Genomic DNA, 6,509 nt, shown 5'->3' on the forward strand with positions numbered 1-6,509 from the left:
TTTTAGCGAAGCATCAGAATAGCATGCCTGCGTCTGTGTGTCTGTTAGCTTTGACGTCATAAAGGGGCCGATATGATACGAAATATCCCGAAGGTGTCAGCAAAGAGAACCAATGAAACAGAGCGCTTTTCCCCCCTCCCCCCCCCCCCCCTCAAAAAGAAGTCTTGTTTCCAAAGCAACGCCTCAAACCACGCACTTAATTATTTATCGAACTTGTACATAGTTTTGTAGCCTTTCTTCTCCCCCCCCCCCCCCCCCTTACACACACTTTGCTTGTTGGTTTTGTATAATGGTGAAACCATATGCATAATGTCGACCCATGTTACCTTTTCAGTCTCAGGTGGGTGGTTGTCATGGTAACCTTGCACGCAGGTGACGGCGTGGACTTTGTTGTGCTGTGGAGAGGAGGGGCGTCGAGTGTCGCTCTCGAGGCCGATTCGGGAGCATTCTTCACGCGGCCGACAGTGACATCGGCTGTTTTCCCGACCCTACACTCTTCTTCTACCTAGAGGTAGGAGAACCCTTTTGAAGAACCCTCTTTGGTTCCATGTAGAACCCTCTCTGTGGACCCCAAGAGGGTTCTTCTACAGGGACAGTCTTGAGAACCGTGCGTGTAGAAGTCCCTGTAGAAGAACCCTCTTGGGTTCCACAGAAAGGGTTCTACGTGGAACCGAAGTTCTCCAAAAGGGTAGAAGGGGTTCCTCAACCGTACCTGTAGGAGAACCCTCTTTGGTTCTATGTAGAACCCGCTCTGTGGAACCCAAGAGGGTTCTTCTACAGGGACCGTCTGTGTGTACAAGTCCCTGTAGCCTCCGCCACACCAACCTGGGTCTACGAGGTCACCTGGCCGACCCTCCCGAGGCCGTGGGTGACTGTGGGTCCAGCGTCACGTGCAGGACTATGTATCGCCTCGCACATCTGTATTAGACGAGAGATGAGATAATTTGTTGTGGAGGTGGCCGGCTCTGGGCCAACCCCCCTCAGCTCACTGGCCACCACAGGCCGATTCCATGGTGCTTTTTGGAGCTTTTTGTAATTTTTTGTGTAAAAAAAAAAAAGAGAAAAAAAAGGAAAAGAAAAAGAAATGAAAACTGTTCCAAAATGACTTGAATGAATGTATCTTCTTTTTTTTTTTTTTTTTTTTTTTTTGTAACATGGGAACGTTGGTTGATACAGACAGGAGCTCGTACACAGCCAGGCTGTGTTTCTGTGCAGTGAAATATGAACGAACGGAAGAGCTAAATCTGGTCGGTGTGCGTCAGTGGCCTTCTGTGTCTTATGTTTTTTTTGTTGTTGTTTTCTCTCTTTCTCTCTCTCTCTCTTTCTCTTTTTTACTGAGCCTTTTAAAAACGTAGGATGAGTATTTTCTACTAACATTCATTAAGAACCCATTTTGAGGAAAGGCTCCTGTAGGTGCAATGAAGAAGCAGCCGTTAATTTGTACAGGGTTTGTTTTGACGGTGTAGCTTCTGTTAGCAGGTGGGAAGACACGGTACTGCTTTCTTTACCCCTCCCCACCCCACCTCTATTTGTTATTGTAGAGTTATAATTGCACTTATTAACTTAGTCACATTTCAAACCAAAAGCACTTAGACCTTCTATTTTTTAATTTTTGCAAACCACAGTTTGCAAAAGTGCAAACTTTGATCTATCAGTCTGTCGTGCTGTAACATGTAATAGACTTTACCTTTCAGACGGTTGCTAGGTTATAGCTAAATCAAAACCCATGATTTCATGCGTTCCATTGGCCTTTCCGGTGATGCAGAGGTGGTCTGTACTCTGTGAAATTGGAGTGCGCGAATAAACGCAAATTGCATGAATTAGACAGTTGGAGGTCAAACTCCCCCTGGGAACTAAAGGGTCCAGGCTAAATTGTGAAAGCCAATTTTGCACAATGCTGCACTTTTGAATGACAATGTGTATTTATCCACAGAAAACTAGATGCTCAAAATAGAACATACATGAGATCCGCAGCATAGTCCAGGCATTTTTATTTGAAAAAGCTTTACCCGATAATTGACAGTGCTCGCGTTCCTAAGTGGTCTTTTAAGCCAAAATGGTTTCTTATTTGTAAAGGGATAATTATTTTTTCTCCTCACCTTTTTTTGGTTGCTTGTTGCTTTACGTATGATTTTCTGATGATTTGTTGTTTTTGTTGTTGTTGTTGTTGTTTTCTTCTGCATAATGCAAAATGAGAAACATTTAAATCGGGACAGAGAACATGTTATTGTCAAGACCAAATGAAGTGAAGGAAGTGAAGCTAGGATCGAATCTGTCACTTCCTGAAAGTGGAGGTGGGGTAACGGTTAAAACTCTCCCCCCCCCCCCCCCCCCCCCCCCCGTTGGTTTTCTTTTAGTTCCTTTTGCTGTGTCGATGTCCAGCATGTTGTCCCCAGGTGCTACATCATAGGAGCCCCCCCCCCCCCCCCCCAACCCTCTCGAGGTTATATCCAGATCCTTATCTACCTGTTATCTTTTATACTCTAGTGCCACTTGGTGGAAGGGAACCGCCTGAGACTACTGGGAATAAGTCAAACTCATTTTCAGGGTCCGAATCTGTAGAATCTAGAAGAGAAACACAAATTTCAAAATCTGTCCCTTGTGACATCATTTCCAACTGTCTTGCCTTTTGAAACGCCGCATAATCATGATGTAATAATCGAGAATGGCTGCAGTTCTGTTTTTTACAAACCCCCCCCCTTCTCCTGGTCGGTGTTTTTCTGAAACAAGGTGCCAGGCGTAGATAAGATAGGCCTGCCCTTCTTTCTTTCGAAACCAGTATTTCTAAGCACTTATTTCTGCATTTTGTTTTGCCTAATTGTGAGCAGCACAGTGAACTTTAATGTTATCGAGTGACTACCTTTTCAGCACTTCGGAGTATGCATGACATTGCTCTCTCTCTCTCTCTCTCTCTATCTCCTTTTCTCTCTCTTTCTCTCTCCTTCTCTCTCCCTCCTTCTCTCTGTCTCTCTCTCCTTCTTTCTCTCTCCCCTCTCCCTCTCTCCCTTCTCTCTCTCTCCTTCTCTTTCTCCCTCTCTCTATCTCCCTTTCTCTCTCTCTTTCTCTCTCCTTCTCTCTCTCTCCCTCTCTCTTTCTCTCTCCCCTCTCCCTCCCTCTCTCTTTCTCTCTCCCCTCTCCCTCCCTCTCTCCTTCTCTCTCTCTCTCTCTCTCTCTCTCTCTCTCTCTCTCTCTCTCTCTCTCTCTCCCTCCCTCTCTCCCTTCTCTCTCTCTCTCTCTCGTTCTTAGCGCTTCATTGTTTGTTTCCTCAGAACTAACTTCCATGGGTTGCATTTAGTTGTTAGGATCCCAACTGCACGATCTACAATCTTGTTCGCTTTAAGTTTTGCTGTATTTTATGACTTGACGAGGCTCAACTATCTTTATTTTTGTTTATCTTTTTGGCACTCAGTAAAAATATGGTATGTGCTGTATAAAGCTTTTTTACTACTCCGTTGTTAAGGCTGTACAGGGTTGTTTGTGACAATAACTGGTAAATAGATCATTTGTACTTTTTTGGTTTTGTATTTGTTTTTTTTCTTTGTTTGGCATTATTTTATGTTCAAATTGCCAGTTCTAAATGTAACAGGATTTGAAAGTAAAGCTTACATCAGATATTACATTGGAAGTCTTGTTCTTTTTCCCCATCATGTCATTTCTCATCACAAAGTCATGAATTTGTTTAATTTTCAGACTGTTGTTCTCCAGTCCTGGTCCTTACTTCACCAGGTGGAACATCGACTACACCGTCTGAAGAAGAAAGCTTCCATGTTGAATTCCAAAGCTAAAATGTGCTCACAGACACCATCACCACCCCCTCACAGACACCATCACCACCTCCCCACAGACACCATCACCAGCCCCTCACAGACACCATCACCACCCCCCCACAGACATCATCACCACCTCCCCACAGACATCATCACCACCTCCCCACAGACATCATCACCACCTCCCCACAGACATCATCACCACCCCCTCACAGACATCATCACCACCTCCCCACAGACATCATCACCACCTCCCCACAGACATCATCACCACCTCCCCACAGACAGTCACCACCCCCCTCCCACAGACATCATCACCAGCCCCTCACAGACACCATCACCACCCCCCCACAGACATCACCACCTCCCCACAGACATCATCACCACCTCCCCACAGACATCATCACCACCTCCCCACAGACATCATCACCACCCCCTCACAGACATCATCACCACCTCCCCACAGACATCATCACCACCTCCCCACAGACATCATCACCACCTCCCCACAGACATCATCACCACCTCCCCACAGACAGTCACCACCCCCCTCCCACAGACATCATCACCACCCCCCCACAGACATCATCACCACCCCCCCACAGACATCATCACCACCCCCTCACAGACACCATCACCACCTCCCCACAGACATCATCACCACCTCCCCACAGACAGTCACCACCCCCCTCCCACAGACATCATCACCACCCCCTCACAGACATCATCACCACCTTCCCACAGACACCATCACCACCTTCCCACAGACAGTCACCACCCCCCTCCCACAGACATCATCACCACCCCCCCACAGACACCATCACCACCTCCCCACAGACACCATCACCACCTCCCCACAGACACCATCACCACCCCCTCACAGACATCATCACCACCTTCCCACAGACACCATCACCACCTTCCCACAGACAGTCACCACCCCCCTCCCACAGACATCATCACCACCCCCCCACAGACACCATCACCACCTCCCCACAGACACCATCACCACCTCCCCACAGACACCATCACCACCTCCCCACAGACACCATCACCACCTCCCCACAGACACCATCACCACCTTCCCACAGACAGTCACCCCCCACAGACAGTCAACCCCACAGACAGTCATCACCACGAGCAGTCACCCCCTTCCCACAGACAGTCACCCCCCACAGACAGTCACCACCCACAAGCAGTCACCACCTTCCCACAGACACCATCACCACCTTCCCACAGACAGTCACCACCCCCCCCCCACAGACAGTCACCACCCACAAGCAGTCACCACCTTCCCACAGACAGTCACCACCCACAAGTCCTAATAAGGACGCCTCGTCTGTGTGGCGTTTTACGAGACGAAACGGACGGACGGACGGACGGACGGACAGGACTCTTCCCTCCTCTCTCTCTCTCTCTCCCTCCCTCCCTCCGTCGGTCTGGTAGTTATGAAAGCAGCAGCACGTTCCCCCCCCCAGCCAAAGGTTGGTCTTGCCTAATGAAAACAGATGAAGCAGAGATAAAGTGTTTGCGGACATTATGGGACTCATTTATCACTGTTATGCCCCCGAGCTACAGAACACCTTGGTCTGGACTGCTCCTTTTACGGGCCCTGCCAGAGCAGGACCGGCAGCCTCCTAGGCGCGCGCACACACACACACACACACACACACACACACACACACACACACATGTACAGAGACACACACACACACGCACAATCTCTCGCATCCTCTCACTCGCACACATATACTGTACACACATACACACACACACACACACACACACTCTCTCTATAGACACTCCCGTTTTCTCTTGAATATGTCCTGAATATTTCATGTTGCTTTGACACTATTTGACTTTACAGTATTGGCCAGTACGTGTCTTTGCTTCTCTGAAAGTGAATACGTACTGTATTGTACACTGAGTGAGTATTGGAAACTGATTTTTCATCTGATGTCATCCCCAGCGTTGGCGGGTCTTGACCAAACCTAAAGGATCAAGTCGACTTTGGGCTTCCGTCTTTCCGACCTTGACGCTGACCTCTCCGGGTTCAGCGGCCGTCTCCAGGCCTCTTCCTCTCCTTCCTCCTCTTCTGTGGAGTTGCCATGTTGGCGTTTGGCCGCCTGCCTCGCATGGCTGTTAATGAATCTTCTCAACAGTGTTTAAAGCAGCTTAATTAAGTTCAAAGCAGCGCTCGGGGCACCTCCCTCCTGCTCCGCTGACCTCCCTGTGAGTGGAAGTGTTGATTAGGGTTGGGAATGAAGACGCGCTCACACACACACACACACACACACACACACACACACACACCCTGCAGGACATAGATATTGATTGCAGGATAGAGACCTGTATTTGATTTTACAGTTGGACCACAGCACTCTATGACTCAGTCGATGGACACAGTATGAAGATGAACACCAGTCACAACGACACACAAATCACTCCGTGTCCGTTTTAATTGCGAAGGAATGTCATCGTCCAAACGGGGGAATTCTAGTTGAGCTTTGCATGGAGGAAAGGGTGAGTTTGTTTTTTCTTCTTCTTCTTCTTCTTCTTCTTCTCCTCCCTCTTCAAAACAACACAGGCTATAATATCGCTCCCTACACCCAGGCTCTGGTACGCCGTCTGCAGCAGTGACCTCCTGACACCACCCCCGGGAAAGTTGGCTGCCACCGATCGATAGCGTGTTAGCTTTTTTGTTTGTAGGTTCAGCCCGCTTTCGGCTTTATTACAGCTGGT

Source organism: Argentina silus (genome assembly GCF_951799395.1).
Source record: "Argentina silus genome assembly, chromosome: 21".
NCBI lineage: Eukaryota > Metazoa > Chordata > Actinopteri > Argentiniformes > Argentinidae > Argentina > Argentina silus.